Here is a 20,908-nt window from a genome sequence, read left to right as displayed (position 1 = left end):
CTCTCTTATTTTATCGCTGTGATAACCCTTTTTATACCTTGTGAATGTCAGTGTTTTTGCAGGGTTTTTATTAAGAGTTTAAAAAGATTTTATCTTATTCTTAAACCTTCAGATCTGCCGTGGTTTCATCTGACACATCCTATGATGTACTTTGTAATATGATGCAACCAGTTCAGTATCCTTCTGAGTTTTGCAGAGACAGAAAAGGTCTTGACTATAACAATGCGTGACATCAGCCCAACATGGAGCGCTGATTCTTTAACATTCGATTGGAAATCAGTATTTAAGCAGGCTGGATTTGTCTGTAGATTGCTGATGTGGATGAGATTATCTCTGCAGGATTTGACTGTAATTTCATTAGGGGTTCTTTGATTTTCGATGCTGGTATTTGACGATACAGGTTAATAGAAAATGACAGGAGAGAGTGGGTGAAGGTTGGAGCTGGAAGAGAGCAGGGGAGTGTTCATGTGATCTGTGCTCCCCTGTGTGTTGTAAAATGTCACAGGACAGCCTCACAGTTATACCTCTGTCTGAGTGAGCTGCACTCATCTGCTTTCCCTAGGATTAAACTGCATATCTCACACTCTCGGTCTTTTTTAACTTCAAATCTTTGCAAAGCCTGCAGTTTATTGTACCAATGCTAAAGATTCTTCTTATTTAATTCTAAACATTGAGAAATATAATATAATCCTTTTTTTATTTAGGTAGTTAACTAAGTGTACAATGTCTGATTTATAGAGTAAAAGGTAATTAAGTTTTCTGTTTATTAGTGTCTTTGTTGTCTAAAGCAGTTGTCAAAAGCTACACTGGAATTCATGTAATTTAAATGGCTGTATAATGAGAAACCTATGATAACATACTGTCATCTATCTAAACAACTGTAGTATGTGTAAGATACTGCACAACCTTTTACGCAGTATATTACCATAAAGAGTGTGGGAAAATATACAGATACTGCTGTTATTCTTCTCTACTGTAAATCAGTTTAAAGTAGGAAACTGTAGTACATTAGAACTGATGACATAATAGTACTGTAAAAGTAAAAGTGGAAAAGTGTTTTTTTCTCTCTCTTTTGCTAAGCCAGTAGTTTCCTCCTCTGGCAATAGGCTTACTATAAATATTATGTAATAGCTATGAAGCTGGTTCACAGAATAAAATGTACGAGACAACAACAAAGGCTATAAAATTCTTTTGGCCTCGGCCCACACTGGACTTTCACTCAGGAAACTGGGGTTTGTGGCTCATCCAGCGCCATCATTTTTTAAATTGCTGTTATCTATTGACCTTGTTTTGTTTCCAGCTCCTGTTTTGTTTCTTACATTTCTTGTGCACACGAAAGCAATGGTAGTTTTACACAAAGTCTAAACATCATGGTTTGACTTGGCTGCGACGTCTGCTCTTTGGGCTAAGCTAGGCTATAGAAAAGCGCTCTCCGTATAATGTAAATCAGCTTTGGAGATGCTACATGTTGATGCCTTGATTTTAAATATTAATTCTGTTTGATTCTTGATGTGTAATTGGCATCCTGTGGTTTCTCAGAGAATGGGTCAATATTTTGTTTCTTTATTTGAGTGTTGGCCAGGTGTTGCTCTTTTGCTCTTTCCATTGTTCTCTCTCGCCTCTACGGTGATTTTAAAATTACCGCAGAAACAGGGAGGTGCAATCCTTAGATCAGCAACGCTACAAGCAACCAATAGAGGTGGGGTCAAAGGTCAGAGCTGCAACACTCAGACAATAGATGGAGCAAATATTCCCTTGACCCTGAGATGAGCAGAGAGGAGAGGGAGGAGCAGCATGCACGGGGAAAAGAAAAGAATTGAGAGCTTGGAGACAGGTTTATCTGGTAGCTAAATTCTCCATCATAATGGTCTTTACAGTCACAGCAATGAAGGACAATAATAATTATGTGGTTATTTTAAGCATATATTTCAATTTCTTTACTCTCCCTATCATCTCAGACTCTGTCTAGAAATGTCTTAGTAATGCCTTTGTCCGTAAATTCTGAATATGATCCATATTATATTTCTGGGGAAAAAATACGCAGGTCGGAAGAAACTGTAGGAAAACTACAGAAGGAAGTTGATACACTTTCATCTCATTCAGTCCACTTATTTGCTTATTTTTTGTATTTATTTCTCGACAACCAACCATCAGCTAAAGTTTGGAAACTAAAGTTTTCAGTAATAAATGAGGGTTGAATGCTTTTCAGTCTATAAACATATTTTTGTTCAGGGTCTTTTGCAGGAAATTATTGTGAGACTGTGGGCATGGAAAAACAAAGCATTATCATTTTTTTCTAATTTTAAAAAGCATGTCCCAACCACTAGTCTTGGCAGCTGGGGCTCTGTCCGCCAGGGTCTCCGTGTCTGGCCGCCACCCGGCACTCAGTTGTAGGAGGAGTTCGGAGAGGCCAGTTGGAGAGACTTTTGGACTGCCTCGAGGAGATTCTGACAAACCATCAAGCAACTTCTCTACATCTTAAAATAGAGGAAGCAGAATCTGGGGATGAAGGGGATGAATCATCCATCACCAGGGGTGAGGTCACTGAGGCAGTTAAACAACTCCTTGGTGGAAGGGCCATGGGAGTGGATGAGGTTCATCCTCAGTGTTGTGTGGAGATAAGGTGGGGTACCTCTGGATTGGAAGACCGCGGTGTTGGTTCCCCATCTTTAAGAAGGGGAACCAGACGGTGTGCTCCAGGAGGATCACACTCTTCAGTCTCCTGGGGAAAGTGTATGCCGCTGCAAGAGCCTGGTCCGCATAGCCAGCAATAAGTCAGGCTCATTCCCGGGGGGGTTGGACTCCACCAGGGCTGCCTTTTTTCACCGATTCTGTTCAGAATTTTTATGGACAGAATTTCTAGGCATAGCCAAGTAGTGGATGGCTTCCACTTGGGCGGTCTCGCTTTTCAGAGATGATGTGGTTCTCTTGTCTTCATCAGGTGGTGGCCTCCAGCTTGCACTGGAGTGGTTTGTGAAGTGAGGGGGAATGAAAATCAGCACCTCCAAGTCTGAGGGCGAGGTCCTCAGTCGGAAAAGAGCGGATTACCCAGTCTGGGTCACGGATGAGTTAGTGCTCCAAGTGGAGGGGTTTAAGTATCCCTGGCCCTGGATAAGTGGAAGCAAATGGATGGATAGATGGATGGATATAGAAAGCAGAATTTCAGTAATGCTTTATATATATTTGATGTTAGACAAGTATTACATGCTGCATAGAAGTAGGTAGAGAAATTCAAATGATGACGGTTAATGTTCAGCACATACACTTAGGTCAGTTTGGAAAAGTCGGTGACAAGGAAGTCAATGATACAGACTTCACAGATCCAGTGCCCACAAAGTTTTTCCTTGTGCTATGTCTATGGATACATTTGCACTGGAAAGCTCTAAGTACTTGTCCCTAATCGCTAATGTGATGAGGAAGAGAATAACCAGTAGCGTGAATCAGCCTACAATTCTGCAAATGTGAACCCAACTCAGTGATCATACGCTTGTCCTGCATTGCAAATTATTGGAGAAAGTTTTTTCAGAACCTAGTGTGAAGCAAATCTTTTGCCAAAATGTAAACATTTTAAGTCCAGCAAACATGAATAACTCTCTGTACGTATCACTCTTATTGTTCCGAGTTTGTCTATAATTTTTAGCTTTGCGTTTTGTGTGATCTGTCTTTGTATTATTTACCTTACAGTAATAAGTGCCTTGAACTGTTTGTGATTTGCCACTATGTAAATAAAATTCAAATGAATTGAAAATTGAATTGATTGCACTATTAAAGCTTTCTTCACACACAACGAAAGGAACTGAGATACTGAGCTGTAAATGGGCTTCAGATGGGTTTCTGTGTACAGCAGGAGAGAGCTAAGGTCTGGTGTTGGCTGTGGTTCAGGATGTAGAGTGGCTCAATAACCAATAGAAATAGAGAAAAAAAAGAGCCTAGTTTCTCTGGCCTGCATTTTGAAGTGTTCTTGTGTAAGATGCTGAAACCCCAAATTCCTCCCAGTGTCTGGTAGGATAAGTGCCAGAATAAGTGACTGTGGCTTTGTGTAAAGAATTTTGAGTGGTCAAAAACATTAGACAAAATAATAAAAGCAGTGAGTTTGCTGTTTTGGACTAAGATTAAGTATTCTTGAGACACTTAAGTAGCTTGTATGAATCATTGTACGTCACAATTTCTCCTTACTTTTTCAAAATAATATTAACTAAAATTCTAACCATTATTACACTGACAGTGTAACTGGACGCCCCAGTTCCTGTACTTGTACATGTTCATATAAGAAAACAGTTCCTGCCTTTAAAGAGGCCTGTGTGGGTTGGATTAAGGCAAAGAGTCTGTGCATTTCCCTGTTCTCAGTCATGTAATAAACAAGTATTTATTTCACGCTGGTGTAAATTGAACCCAGAACCCACAAAAAAATATTTAAAAATCACAGGTTTGGATTTTTGGGTGGTGACAAAAATCATTATATTCACGAAAAACCCTTAGCAGGTTTTGTTTCAGTTGGTGGATGGAAAATCAACCACCAGGACCTTTTTTTGGTTGGAATAATAAATAAATCTTAATAACCAAGTCATGTGTTCCTATTAACCTCTGTCTCCACTTGAAAAGTAATTGTCAGGACAGATGAATCAGTCACTTTTGTCTGGCAGAACAAAAAAAAGGCAATTTCCAACATTTTAGAGCCTTTGGATTTGCTCTTCATCAGATGTGCTAGTATCTTTGTGTCCACATACTATAAAGGCAAGTACATTTTGCAACGGCAGTTTAAAGAGAAGTCACATACAAATCCTAATTCTGAAATTTAAAGAAACAATATAAACTTGCACACTGACAATATATTAAAAGAAAACAAATGTGCTTGTTTAAATATTTTACTTCGTTTCTTTCGATGCCTCCTCCTCATCCTCTCCCTCATTTTGAATCTGTTTCTTTCACCATTTTCTCGTCCCCTGGACCTCTTTCTCGCTCCATCCTCTTCTCTCTCTTTTGGGGGTGGAGGTATTATGTGATCGTCAGGGGAATTGAACACAAGAGCAGAGGCAGCAGCGGCCCGATGAATTATTGATGGGAATCTCAGCGTGACCCGCCTCGGTCTGCTCACTTCACTTCTTCTTCACCTCACAGCCGGGTTAACCAGGCAAAATGGAGGGAGGGAGGAAGAGGGAGAGAGGGAGAGAGGAAGAGAGGAGGAGGAGGAGTCCATTGTTTGGATGGAGGACAGAGTCCGCCCGTGACTGCGACTGAATTATGGATGACAGGAAAATGATGGGCAAATTGGTGTTGAATCAACGAACCGCTATTCACATGGTTTATTCAGAGTAATGTGCATGTAATGATACAACAATGATCCCTCTTTTCTCCTTTTACATACCACAAATTCAACATGTATTCATATTGCATCTCTTTTGCACTGTGAAGTTGTTTCCTATGGAGTTTTTCACATTAAAAGCATCTCAGAAAACAGGAAATTAGGTAGAAAGGGAAACTAATTTCTAGATAGCACAGTCTATTTATCAATAGGATACAGTCATTGTTGGCTTGGTTGTTTTAGCGGAAAATAAAATACAGAATATGATCACCAGGGATTACCTTAATGTTTCCAGAAGAGAATGAATCCACTCAGAGTCAAATTGTGCTGAAAATCTGAGTGACTGAACCTAAATATTTTCCATTTTATGCATCCTGCTGCGAGCAGACAGGGTGCATTATTAATGAGTCGGACTCTGCTTTATGACACAGATTACCAGCAGTTACTGTCTGTGTGTGTGTGTGTGTGTGTGTGTGTGTGTGTGTGTGTGTGTGCGTAGTCTTACAATTTCAGACTGTGGGAATACAGCTTGTGTCCGTTTTCGGGGTTTTTGTTCTGACCTCCTGCATATTCACAGACTGCCATCGATCTGTAATAATGGATTTCAGGCTGCTAAGAGGAGACTTGTGATGTTTGTTTGTGTGTCGGTGTGAGAAGCTTTGACAGATGCTGTTATCTCTGTCTCGTGCTGTCGATAGCAGTTTTCGGTGGCTGGAAAGTGAGACGTGACAAAGTCTGTCTTCAGGTTTTGGGAAGTGAATGCAGACTTCTGTGTCTCCAGCAGGTCTGATGGGTCTTTCCGTAATAGATGGCTGTACCTTCTGGGTCTGAAAAGTGAAGTTCATGCAGATGTGTCTTAAACCTACATTTGTTTTAATGGTCAACTCTTCTGGTTTTAAAGAAGATTGTGGAAAAACCCTCAGCTCCTCTATGAGCTGAGCAAACACTGTCCTGATGAGGGTATGGGTTCAGTCACTGGTTTATAGATGTACTGAGTACAACTTGTTACTTATTGATTACTGTGTAACTGACAAGCTGCTAGCCTTCGAGCAATCCCTTGATTTCTTAGTCTTATCACTCATCACGTTTGGTTTCAAAACATCAAGTTGGTGATGGCAAAAACCACGAGATTGAGGTTTCACAACATCACAGTGGCTACATCAAACTCTTATATATGGTCGATGATGATTCTGAACACTACAAGACTGAAAATATATACATTTTCAGGTTGTGAAGGTAGAAAGAAGGAGCTCTTTATCTCTACGACACAAAAAGCTGGTGATGACATTATGCTGATAATGCACACTATTTTCATGGTGGGCAGTGTAGATGCTGTGTTTTTGATGAAGCAGTCTAAATCAATGCTTAATAAAGCCTGTTACTGTAGGCTCTTTATGTTACAATGTAAGGCACTTTGAGGTGACTGTTGTTGTGATTTAAGGCTATAAAACTAAAACTAAATTGAATTAAATTGATTCATATCAGTTGATTCTCTTTATGCACAGAGTTGACAAGTCTCATGTAAGGCATGATATCTAAGATGCTTTAAGCCACCTGGCTGCTGTTGCTCCACATCTGCAAGCCACTTTACAACCCACCTTCACTTGAGCTCCTCCTTTTTGTGTCTAAACCAACCTGGTCCCATGTCAGAGATATCCAAAAGGTGATCTTTGACTTTGGTGTCTTAATACACCAACTGCAGCGACATTCAATGCCGAGGCCAAACACTAACTGTGTTTGTAAGTATGACAAAGTCTGCATTTGTTGGTCACTCCTGATTTTCAATGTTTTTTTGGTTGTGCCTGTGCATTTTTGTAATAATTAGCTTGCTTTTGTGTCTAAAATTACGAAAACTCACAACTCGTTTGTATGTTTTGTAAGGTTCAGATAATCAAAAAATTATGACTCTAGAGGCTCTGGCTGCACTATATTCATTTAGCAGAGCACCGATCTCCTTTTACAGACTCTTTCCAACCTTCACCGTTCCCAATAAGAATATCAGAAGAGTGGTGTAGAGATTTTTCGTTAAGACTGTCCACACCAATTATGGTGCACTGGTGTTGCTGGGGCAGTAGAAGCATTGCTGGGGCTGCTTGAGTGGCTCGGGTTCAGGGGAGAAAATGGTCCTGTCGCCTCTTTATTAGGACGGTCAAATCAAATGTGACACCTGGACCATGAACTCACTGAGGCCGAGTGCTCAGAGAATGCACAGTGGACAGTCGGAGCTGCAGCAAGGACGAGAAAACAATCCTGAATCATGCTCAAAAGGCCAAATTAGCTTTCTTTTCATAAAGATTAGCCTAGCTATGAAAATTTGCTATTTATTGGTGATAATATCTTATATTTCAGTATAGTTAAAAACTACTCTACTCTGACATTAGGTTCAATGAAATGTATTATTGAGATACATTATGGAAAAAGTAGTATGCAATGTCTTTGGCCCTATAGTATTAATTTATAGCATGCCAGTCTTAATTTCTTACCATTCATTTGGAAATTTGCCTCTTTCAACCTTATGAATAAGACTTACTCCATTAACAGGTCTGCTTTAAGCTCATAAACCTCATAAAGAGCTCAGTAGTGTGTAATAGTATAGAGCTGCTGTAGTCTGGGAGAAAATAACTCGGGAACTAGCATGAGCGAACTCTGGCTTCTGCCAGTGGATTACAATTACAGGATTTTATTTGATCCCCTCTGCAGGTTCTAAGCACCAACAGTTAAGTTAGCTTATCTATGCACTGTTCCAGTTACTTGGGTTTCCATATAAAAAGCTTCACAACACTGTAAAATGAACAAAAAACAGTCAGACATTGCAGTTTAAAGCCATTTTTCCAGTTTAAATGATACCTGTCTACATAGGAAACAAGTCACCCCCTGCATGTTTCCTACAGCTATATTCAAAAGAAGCCAATTAGTTATCTTCCAATTCATGTGGTAACCTAGAACCTATTTCAAGAGAATAATAATAATAATATTAGTAAATCTATTAAATCTATCATGAAGTATGTTTTCATGGCCAAAGGTCCTCATCATGGATATTTCTGGAATAATGGAAAGGCTACAGTTAAAAGGAGGTCAATATTTTAGTGACTGGTATGTAAAAGCCTGCAATTTGGTCGTGATGTGTAAAGACAATGCAGTAGATTCTATTAATCCTTGAAGTTACAATTAAACAAAATGTTTATACACGTATAATTGGGAATGAACTGCTTCCAGTAACAGACTAAAAATATGGGAAACATCTAATGATTGTGACACGTAGAACAGCATTTGTGATTAATTTCAACTATTTTTGTCCTTGTTGGCTGCTGTTGGATTTATTTTTTAACCACATTATATATCTCAAGGGGTTTTTCAGGAGATTGCAGAATGTGTTTGCTGACGTTATCCAATCAATAGTGAGGCCCCGCAGCAGTTTAGGTCAGAAGTAGACTGGAGGAGGTGCAGGATGTGAGGCCTTATTTGGTTTGTGCTATTTTAGTGGTTGTTAGGATTCATTTATTGATCCACACATGAAGCAGCACCTTTGAATAGACCGATCCCATTGATGACATTTTCTGTTACTTTACTGTAGTTATCTTTGTGGGGTTTGTATGTTTTCTTCCTAATTTTCTTTTTCTCTTTGTTTCCTCCATCCTGTTCACCCTTCCTCCCTCAGCTTCATTAGTATTGGTGTCACTGCCTGGCTGAAATAAGTCTGTCCAGAGGCGTAATGAGCAACGACAGGCAGGACAAACCTGTCAGGCTGCAGGCAGGGTTTACTGTGAAAACACAGTGTTTAAGGAAAAAAGGAACATAAACGCACAACAAAAACCTTTAGATGTCTATTTTATTATCACCTAACTCAGTCATTCCCTTACTCCAGACTGCATTTGGAAATCTGAAAATTTATCTTTAATAACAACTGTGCTCATCACATGAGCCTGAGTTGAAGTGTTTTCATTGCTTCACATTGATCTTCTGGTGATTTGCTCATTCTCAATTAACAGTTTTACTTTCATACTCTGGTAGCCACTGAGCCCTTTTCTTTATTATTATTATGCAGTTTTAAATTTTACATGCTTAATTTGCCAAGAAAAAACACAGCATCAAAATATGTATAGATAATTTATAGATTATTTGCTGAATAGAATTAATTATAATTATTATAATTTAACTTGAATTTCTTGGTAATGGTTTCTATGCTTAATGTTTATATCAAGATGAGAAGAAGTAGAAGAAGAATCCTGGTGCACAAGAACATCTGATGACAGGCTGATTAATTTAGCTTAGAGTAAAAACATTAATTTATTACAGGAAAAACTGTGTCAGTGTGTAAACATGGATTTTTTTAAACACCAAAAATAGGCATGAGACACAGGACTATTAAGCTTAAATTCAGATTTTTAATATCTTTCAGTTTTTAAATAGTCACAGTTTGAAACATTTTCAACTCATTTTACTTCCACCCACTTACTGCTCAAGCACAATTTATACATCAGAATGCACCAAACTCATTTTAAAGTTTTCATTTTTCTTGTCAGTCTGTGATATTTCAGTTTGCTGCTTCAGCTGACAGTTATGCAAATGTGCTGATGTGTATCTATAACCGATCAATGCTCTGATGGTCAGATACTGAGATCGGACACAAACAAGGAAGCTGATGCACATTCTTGTTTGTTGTCCTTCCTGCTCCAGCCTCTGCTCATGCTGTTGTTTTCTCCTCTGCTGTTTTCCTCTGAAATGTGTGTGTGTGTGTGTTGTTGTGTGTAAAGCAGCTGCAGTTCGGGCTTGGCCGTGTGCGTGGATGGATGACGTGGATCGATGGCTGTAATCCCGAGCAGATTAAAAGAGCATTAATACTGGCAACGATAACGTAAACGGTGTGGACCGAGATCTCCATTGATCTGCAGGAACCTGATCCAGACCGGTTCCTGGAAGAGATGGGGGAGGGGGTTGTAGGCCGAGAGAGCTGACAGCATACAATAGAGAGAGAGAGAGAGAGAGAGAGAGAGAGAGAGAGAGAGAGAGAGAGACTGTATCTGAATGTCTCCTGCTGCAAAACAATAACAACAACCTGGACACTTTAATGTGCAATAGTAGACGCAGCAAACTACTTATGTGAAAGGCATACATGCAACTCAGCAAAGAGCCTTCTGGAGCCAATGGCTCACTACATAACGATTACAATAAGAATCTGAATCACAGTACAGGAATTACTTTATTTGTGTGCTGGTTCGTGCTGGAGAATGTGGCTAAAATGGTTTTGCACTTGGTTTTGCTGAAACCAGTTTCTTTTTCTGGTGTTTGGAGACATTTACATTGACTGTTTTCTTTAGTCTTCTGTGAATATTTGATATGAGAACAGCATGTTTCACTTTCATTGCTTTAGTGACATTCACTGACTTTGGACCAAATATTGATATGAGTATATATTGTTTCGATTTCCCTTGCAATATGTTATTGATACGCTGAAGCCAAATATATCAATATCTCTGTACGTAAGGATGTAGCTGCTCTAAACCGATTCCCTCACCAGTTAGACTCACCAGTGACATTAGTTTTTGGTTTCAAGGTTGTGTTTTAGTAAATGCTTTCCCTGTTTAATGCTCCACATGGACTGTTTACCTTCATGCATCCAGAGCCTGTTTGAATGTCAGTACTCTTCTGCATGTTCATGTGCAGGAAATTTGCTATTGAAATTCCACATGGTGGCACTTATAACATGAATGAAGGGAAAGCAAATGAAATATGTGACAGGAAGAAACTCACAGGGGGAAAATGTGACAATTAAAATAGTGAGCTAGTCAGTTTTACTGACATATTCTTGGTTTTTGCCTCTTTTTGGCCAGATTAGTCAATGAATATTCTAGAGATGGGCCCAGGGGTCCACCCCACTTGGAGGACTGTTTTAGGTCAAATTTTAGATCTTAATATTTTTATTACATAACAGTATGATTTATTAGGGAGAATGGAGTAGTTCCCCTTGTGGAAGGAGGAAAAGGAAGAGAGGACCAGACTTGCATTAAACAACGTTATAATCAGCATCATAACATATGAAAAGCATTTTCCAGTCAATATCAGATACTTTAAGGCTGAAAATGCATTTTGATGTTTACTTGTATCATAGAATCGCTGTGACATGATACAGGTGTTATTGTAGGCAACATATCATGTTGTAAAACACAATATGAAAGCTGTTGTCCATATTCCCACCTATGGGAGCATGCTAGGGATGTTTAGCAAAAAAATGCTCCTACAGCTGGTATTGACTGGCATAATAAACAAGTGTAGAGTTGTCACTCTGATAAAACACCAGTTGTGAGGCACTGAGGGAATAGGGAATAACTGAGGTGTACACATGCAAAAGACAGAGAAACCAGGGAGTTTGATGGCCTATACCTGTGACCAAGCACATGGGAATTCCAAGTTCAGGGCAAGCAAAGAGGCAGTGCTTGCCCAGTGAAATCTAAAAATAGGCATCAGTTAAAACCAGCGAAGTGCAAGCGATTGTTCTGCTTATATTATATTATATTGGCTGTTTGCATTTTTTCTATAAATTACCAATGTCTTGTGGCCACAGTTCACTATTGTCTCTGGGCTTGATTCAAAACCATTGGACTCTATGTCATTTTCGAAACACGACTTTTATTTTTAAATATTTAAACCCCCTTTTAGATATTGAGAGTTAACCATGTCATACAGTGCTCAAGTCTTATATATTTCAGCTGTGATTTTTATTGTTATATTAATATTTTAATACTCTTTAAAAGAGAGAGAGAGATGTGATCCTCACTGGCAACCACTCTGGTTTTATTTTATGTTATATGCTTGTCTTTATGCAAAGGTCACTGCACATCAATAGCATAAAATCAAATCACAAATCAAATCAAATCAAATCACTTTTTATTGTCACATCACATGTGCAGGCACACTGGCACAGCACATGCGAGTGAAATTCTTGTGTGCGAGCCCCACAAGCAACAGAGATGTGCAAACACAACAACACAAACGAGCAAAATACAAGAATGGCCAACCTGAAACTAATAAATATATGTACAATATATAATAGTGTATGTATTTCTGGATGTGTATACTAAATATTTTCCTACGTGTGTGTGTGTGTGTGTGTGTGTGTGTGTATACACATTTTTACAAATTAAATAGTAAAAAAATAAAATAAAATAATAATAATAATAATAATAATAAAATATATATATATATATATATATAAATAAAATATATAAAATATACAGAGAGTAAAATTATCTAGTCTTTTGGAAATAATGGATTTAAATGGAATCAGGTTTTACATTTAAAGTTCAAACATTTAACTCTTTTTTCCCCTTTAAAGAAAAAACTCCTTATATTTTAAGTTGTTTTTCGTGGAAAACTGTTAGCAACAATAGTTTTATTTTTGTATTTAAAGCCACGTGGACTACCATTCTACCAGTTTAATACACCAGTGAAAAATGTTGTGTTGTTTAGGGGATGATTTTTGCAGTATTGATTCTCATCTCATAACCATTTGCAAACCACTATGCATGTCTTGATAGCACAGCTTTTACATTAGAAATTGTACAGCATGTGGTACAGTAATCACTTTGCAGGTCAAAAACAAGGACATAAACACAGAAAAAATATATAGATAACATGTATATAATTGTACATACACACACGCGCAGGCAAGACAGTTTTCATGATCACAGAAAATAAGCACAAGCAGTTGAACAGGGCAGTAACAGCAAAACACAAGAGAACCTGTTTACAAAGCGTTATTGGGAAATGAGACACAGGTGGGAACAATTACCTTAACTGTTCAGGAAATAAAGATGAGGGTTTAAAAACCACAATTCAACACAGGAGAAAACCTGTGAAAAGGGAAAACTACAGACATTTAAAAATAAACATGGGCCATGACTGCCTAATTTCTCTTTGTTCTAATGTATGCATGAAGCCAAATTTCCTCTTTTGTTGAATCTTGTTGTTTTCTACTTCATGGTTTCTTCTTGCAGTAATGGCCTTTTCTTTATCTCACCTACAGAGCTTGTACTTTTTGTTTTGCTGACCTTTTATTCTTATCATTTGTGGTGACAAAGTCCAAATCAAAGCCAAATTTACAGAGAAAAGAAAGCCAGTGTTGAAGGTCAGATTGTTCTTATTTTTCTTCTGTGCTCACCTCCGCTCAGTTTGGTGGTAAAAGCATTAAAAGCACCCAGATTGATGTGTATCAGACAGATGGGTTTGAAGGGAATCCTCCTCTATTTGATTGGGCCACATAACTGGATTCATTTAGCTGAATCTGTCTGTTATTGGATTATGTTTCATATTGGATGGATGGGATCCAATTGTAGATATTACAACCTTTAATGGAGACAGGTTTAGCAGGAGAGAGCGGGCAGGAGCTTGTCAGAGAAAAAAGCCAAAGATAAACACGGGAAATAAAGGTACAAATAAGTAAGGAAGCAGATTACTGATTGATTTGATTTGGTTAATAAATATTAAACTTTTTGATCAAGATTAAGCCATATTAGATCAGATATTTAAATCTAAATACAATTTTAAAAATACATTTTCAGACTAAACGTAAGTGAGCTGCATCTGCATCTCTCAAAGCAGGAAACCTGATCAACTCAAATCGCTCGCCACTGATCGTTTGGAGACAAACATAGCGGTGAGCGGTTTGCCAGGATGTACGTTTATAGTTGACCAACCTTCTTTTGATCAATCAGCGATTACAATACAATCTATTGATCAGAGACTATTATCTTTCTGCTCGTGTTTGCTCTCTGTTGGACCGTTGTGCTGTGAGACAGAGCGGCGATGACTTCAGGCCTCCAAAAAACATTGCTGATAAGAAAGAGGTACTGAGAGATCAGTTAACTCATCACCTATTACTGTGTGTGTGTGTGTAATGTCCAAACAGAGCTTCCCTCTGACTTATCCTCAGTGTCAATATTCAGCAGGTTAAAGGTTAGTGGGTGTTTTCTCTCAACATTTTCATTCTTTCTCTTGGAAGGATGTTTTAATGTAATTTTTTTCTTGCTCTTATTAACTTTTATTTACTTTGTTATATTTAAACCCTTTGAATGCATGGGTTTTTAATCATTTATACAGGGATATAATTTATTATGTGTGTATTGTAAATCTTGGTGGAAAAAAGCGAATGTCCTTGGTTTATGTTGTTTTTAACTTTGGATGAATGTGACTTTTTTGCCACTACAATTCTCATAATATTTGATGTAAACGGGAAGGATGCTAACATGGAGTCATTGGTTTAAAATTGCCTGGTTTCTTAGCATTACAAGTAACCTATTAATAAAGATGCTATGCTATGTTAGGTCCGTGAATATGAGGATCTAACATAGTAACAGGATTATTGGTTTTATTTTTATGGCTGGTCTGAGTGAATCCACAATGTATAAAATATTGTTCAGGATATAAGAGAACAATTTGTCAAACAGATCAGAACCTGAAGACTTAACAGCAGTGATATCAGGTTGTACATTTTAGGCAGTTTGAGCCGAATCGTGTACAGACTGGAGGTCTAGCAATAGTTCATCTGTGCATCTCTTAGGTGTCGGTATTCACCAATATTTTCTCCCTTGGTCTGTGTTAAGTTCTCTGTGGATAATGCCCAGTGTCTGAGTCAGCAGATAAAGATGTCGTTCACGTGCGCCTTATTATCCCTCCTTGGTTCTGGATATTTATATTGCGTTCAGCCTTTGTCAGGTTGTCCTCTGTAGTCCCTTCAGTCTCCCTTTTTCTGGTAGACTTTCTATATTTTTTCTTTTTTCATACTATATTTTTCCTCTTTATAGTATTTTTTGCATCCTCCTGCCTCATAGAGCTGCGAGGCTCTGCAGTTGGGTTCACCCTGTTCATTGCAAACATACCAAGTGATTGGAAACATATCTATAAAAACACAGATTTGTAATGTACTCAGATGATTGTCATCATGTTTATTTAAGCATGAATTTGAACAAAGTTTCCTTAGCTCCTGCACGGACGGAACTAGAGAGGACGGGAAGCAAGTGAATGAGAGAAAATGAAAAATTAGAGAAGGCGGCACAAAGCAAGACAGAGGGTGAGTGATGAAGGTGGATGACATCAAACTCCTCTGAGGCCATTTCCTCATCAGCTCAATGACATCACTGAGTCACCAGTTTCTGTGATTGGGCAGCCCGTTTGTCCTGGTAAACAAGTAGAGATACATTAATGTGTGTGTGTGCGTTTATGTGTGTGCGGGCGGGCGGGCAGAGAGACCTTTGTCCGGTGATGTCACCACAGACTGTGTGGACATACAGATTACACACTGATAAACCATCTTTGCACACACACTGATTCAGTGATTACGTACTCTGAATACTCTTTCTCTCAGACTCTCTTTGTTCCTCGGTACATCACTCATGAAACAGATCAGTCTGTACATGTGGAAACCCTTCTGACACACCAAGACTGAACACGGATGGAATAATTAACTTTAAAGAACTTGATCATATCACAGGCCAAAGTAAAGCCTCAGTAAAGTAAAGCCTGAACCCAATGCATTACATCCTGTGGCATAATTTCATGCTGTTTTGTCTGATGATGCTTGCGTCTCCAGGTGGTTTGCAGGCTTGTTAGAACACTGTAGTATTTGAAGATTAACAGTTTCATAAACACAGCCGAGTCTTAGGATTCACTTCAGGCATTTCAGTATAACGAGACTGGTTCAACTGCATCAGCAGGAAGAGTACGGGCAGCTGACAATAATTATAGGAGGTCCTCCTATTCTGATTTATAGCTTCTTTGGGATTAATGTTTCTCTGAGTTTTGGGCTTTGGGTCACAACATAAGCAATGTGGGAACCCATCGCCTGTCATATGATGAATTAGCCTCTGTGGGTGATAGCCAGTGTTTCAGCTAAAAGGCACAGAGGCAGCAGATATACAGATAACACATCTCCCAGCCAAGATTTCCTGTTGTGTTTCCCAGTTATTTCTTACAGTCCATATATGAAGGCAAATGCTTTTTGTAAAAAGCTAAGGAGTTGTCAGGTGATTGCAGTTTGGCTATGGCATTTCTTTTTTTATTTGCCAAAAGCGATTGGTCAGGGAAACCTGTTCCTTGTCAACATGTTCTGTGTATTTTAGACAGACACATCTACATGCCTTTATAGACACAATACAAAAAAAGATATAGTGTAAGATCAAAGGAGATGAAGGTAACAAGGATTTGTCTGGTTTAGAGTCTAACAGAGTGAGTGCTCTTTATTTCTCAGCTGACTTACTGACATACACTGTATTCTTAAAGGAGACATCAGAGGATAAACTGTTACAGTCTCACTCATGCTCTCGAGTGTGTGTCTGTGTGAGAAAGAAGCACAAAGAGGCTTTAGTCTGTGTCTCCATTTCCGGTTATTTTCTTAAAACGGAAGCAGGAAAGCACCATGGTGCATTAAGCATGACCACACACACACACACACACACACACGCACGCACGCACGCACGCACGCACGCACACACACACACACACACACACAGTGTTATACAGTAGTAGAGTACTCATTGCTAAGTGCTACAGTCCTGTTTCTGAGTGCTGAGATATGATGCATCAAGTATGATTGCCAGGCTGACATGCTGTGCTTTAGCTTCTGTCTTACACATTACACACACATATGGCTGCCGGAGACCTGGTTCTACATTATTATATCAGTCTGTGTGTGTGTGTGTGTGTGTGTGTGTGTGTGTGTGTGTGTGTGTGTGTGTGTGTGTGTGTGTGGTTCTTTTTAGGTTTTTCCGAGGTCTTTTCATTCAGCAGCCCACCACTGTAAATAAGGACGTGTTTGTAATGATTGAATGTAACTACCAATATCAGCCATCGATTTGTGAAGTTCTGTTTTGAGGTCTTGAGATGAACATTTAAGCTGTGTTTACAGAACTCAGAGCTGAGGGCTGGTTTGCTGTAGATGTCTGTAGGAGCAGAGGTCATTTTGTGTCTGTATTTGTATTAAAAAGACAAATGACATACAACAAGTACCTTTTAAAGGTTCAGTTAGAAGTGTTTGTTTTTGTTAGTTTTTTAAAATGAAGTAAGATTTAGTCAACTGGATTTTGTCACTGCACGTTTTAGCAGAAAAGTAATAAAATAAAGACATAAACCTTGAGCACATAGCAGCAGATTACAGTTATAGTACTGAGATAAGCAGACAGCACTAAATGACAGTTAGCAGTCACGGTTATTGCAGTGTAGGGGCGTGTGACACCGCGCCAGGTTCGCCCACATTAACAGCATCACAGCTGATTAACGACTGAACCCAAACAACGCTCGGCCTGGTCGGCCCATGACGGAGTGTCGAAGCGTCCAAAACATGGCGCCACACACAAGCCTGGAAGTGTGTGTTGAAGGGCGACTTTACTACTTACCCTGCACTTATATGCCCTTTGTGTAATGGATATCAGAGCTTAAGTGGTAATGGTGCAATAAAAAAAAAAAGAATAAAGAATCACAGAGTGAGGGAGAGCGAGAAGGAAGACGTGGAGAAGGAGGAGAGAGAAACAGTAAGGTAGGAGGAGGAGAAGGTGCGGGGAAATGACAGAGAGGCAGCGGTGAGGAGACAGGAAGGAAGAGGAGAGATGGAGAAGAAGAAGGGAGGACAAGGGAGAAGATAGTTAAAAAGATAATGGAGACAAAAGAGGGGGGGAAATGATGGATCGGACAGAAAGAGGACAAAAGATGAAATAACGATGAACAGAAAACAGAAGATGGCACAAAATCTACACACACAGATGCAAAGAAAGGCAGGGAAAGAAAGAGAGAGAGAGGAACTTCCTTTTGTGCAAGAATATCCTTTTTTGTTTCTTGCTGAATGAAGCCTGTCTGTCTGCAAAGGCCCGACAGACATCTGTGGCTTTATATTCAGCTGTATTGATCCTCAAACTCTCTCCGTCTGCGTCTCGGTTTCTTTTTTTCTCAGTCTTCCTCTTTTTCCTTCCATCTGCCTCCGTCTCAGACAGAGGAGAAGTAAAATGGCAGCTGCAGTTTAGTCAGAATCATTGATTTTAATACAGAGGTGGTTTCACACAGGAAACAATGGCCTGTGATCAATATGCTTTGGTGATCAGTGTGACCTGTTTACTGTGAAACTATGTAAGTAATACGTACTGAACCCTGACACAGAGTGATTTGAGGGCCTCTCACTCATATCAATTGTCTGACATGTGTTAACTGTGAAGTTTATAAGCATACAAACATTTTTGCACATTCCAGTAAATATCTGGTGGTGACATGACCCTCGCTTCATTTCTGTGTTAAAGCCATTGTTTGAGCTTCTGTGCTTTGTTGATCTCTGGTGTGTTTTTTTTATTCATGGCGTCCAGCTTATTAACTAATCGGCCCTCTACCCAGGCGTAGCGTCATTGCCATCGTGCTGTTGGTTTGTTAGGAGGACTGAATTCAAGTTTATCTCTGTAGCCTGTGTGTGGGGTCAATTCCCACAATTCATCTCTCTGCACCATGCAAGCAGACACCACTGTGGTACCTGGAAAAACTTCTGCATTAAGTTAGCAAAAAGCCTCCAATCATGTTGCAGTGTGCTTTGATCTTAGGGCTGCTAACTACCTTTTATCACTGGAATTCACCGTGAAATGTTTGCTAGCCAGGTGTGGCAAGTGAAAGTGAGAGATTGAGTCTTTAAATTTGCCAGTTCCAAATGTTAAATATACATAAGCTACCCTGACTTCTTACATTACTCTTACTCCCAAAAGTTTAAGAGCATTGCAGGTTTAATGACAGCTGCTTGACTGAATGCTGAAGGATTGATTTGAGTTGTCTGTGTCAACATTTTGACCATTTTGGCCCATGTTGTTTTATTTTTTTCTTCTTGGAGGCAGCAGTGACCATCTTTGGACGAGAGGGCACAGTTCTACATTGACAGTTTGACTGGATGATAGCTGTAGGCTGTATAAAAAGATGGATTTAGCTTCCAGGTTTTGTGCCAGAAAGTAATTTTCAGTGTTTCTTTATGTTTTTATGTGTGATATTTTTGGTTATATTGGTAAACAGACTTTAATCAACATTATTTATGAAGGGGTTATGTATTAAATAACTAACTTGTTTTACAAGTATCTTTATGACTCTGCATTTTTGTACCCACATTATAATAAATCCAGTCCTTTTTGGTCACTTAAGATTTCGTTACATAACTGTAATGTTATATTTGCTGCAATTTCTGCTTTCCTCGAGACCATATCTCTAAAAGTCACTGTGCCAAAAGCTGATTGCAACTTCTATCTTTTGATAGGAATTTTCTTTCTGGCTGAAAATGAATCGATATAATTCATGACTGACACGTTTGGCAGATTATAGGCCAACAAATCATGTAAAACAGTTTAAATAACCCAAATCAACTTTTGGCATTCTGTCTTCTGTCTTCCTTTAGACTATAGAAGTTTCTGGGAAGAACAGCCATTAGGTCTGATCCCAGTAAACACCTTCCTTCTGAGTTTATGTCCTCAGTTAAATCTGAGTCTGTGTTTGTGACGTCCCGTTTCAAAACACCAAGATGCAAGTGATGAAGATGTTCATCTTGAGGCTATGTCCATCTTTTATGGTGTTTACAGCACAGGAACAGATACTTGCTCATTAGTTCAAAGTAAGTAGTAGCACATTAGTAAAATATAACAATTTCACAAAAACTGAAGCCTTAATGTCAGTTCCAAAAGAGTTCAACCTTCAGATGGTTATTATGACAGGGTAAACTGTCCATGAAGACCAAATCGGATGTTTGTAGCAGTCTCTAAACATGTTTATTTATGATGTAAATTTGAACATTTTAACACTGGAGTCTGTGAGGACTGATTGTAGCCAGTATAAAAGATCACTTTGGTTTCTAAAGTCCTGCTTTATGTTTCCATCGTCACCGTCTTGGTTGCAAAAAACAAGATGGTGATGATGAAGTTTCTGTTCGGGGTCTGACTGTGAAGCCCACGCAGTCAGTAGTTGTTGACTTGTGATTGAAGGGTTTTTAGCCAATAAGCATGTGGTTTCATGTCACAGGTAATCTGTATCCTTTATTTATGTTGAACACATGTATTAGTGCTTTTTATTATTCTGGCTTATAGTTTTCCTATTTTTTGTTTTTACGAGTAGAAGAAAGGGATTGTGCATTCATCTCTAAGCACTTCTAATACTGGTGATCTAAAACTCAGCCCTGTCCCTGAACTGTGCCCCGTTTTATCCACTGTCATTCAGACCACTATATTTCTGAGCCATCACACCGTCCGACAGGAATTTGTCACTATTTTGTGAGCGACTCGTCCATTCCCTTTATGTATTGCAAAGTGGGAATTGGCGTCCATCAGCAGCTGGACTCCTGCATGGCACTGTGGAGACCGAGGCTGTCACGGAGGAGTTGCCAGGCTGTGATCTATCTCTGTGGTGGAGATGAAAACAGTCTGTAATGACTCTGCTGAGCTCCCCTCTCCCCGTCTGTAAGATGAAACCAATGCTCGCTGGCTCGCTCACTTCCTCCCTTCAAACTTTTACTCTTTATAATAAGCTTCATTCCTATAGCATCGTACAACGCAGGAGGGAAAATGAAGGGAAAGTTAAACTTGGTTTTAGAGCTAGACCGTGTTTTTTAAT

General features: G+C 39.0%; 1 protein-coding gene across 2 annotated transcripts in view; it reads left to right on the top strand.

The window, feature by feature from the left end:
• Positions 1 to 20,908, top strand: part of onecut2 (one cut homeobox 2) — a 38,433-nt gene that overhangs the window by 5,847 nt on the left and 11,678 nt on the right. The window lies entirely within an intron of this gene.

Source organism: Astatotilapia calliptera, chromosome 7 (assembly GCF_900246225.1).
Source record: "Astatotilapia calliptera chromosome 7, fAstCal1.2, whole genome shotgun sequence".
Classification (NCBI taxonomy): domain Eukaryota; kingdom Metazoa; phylum Chordata; class Actinopteri; order Cichliformes; family Cichlidae; genus Astatotilapia; species Astatotilapia calliptera.
Note: the sequence above shows the minus strand (reverse complement) of the source record. Positions and strands in the feature narration are given on the sequence as shown.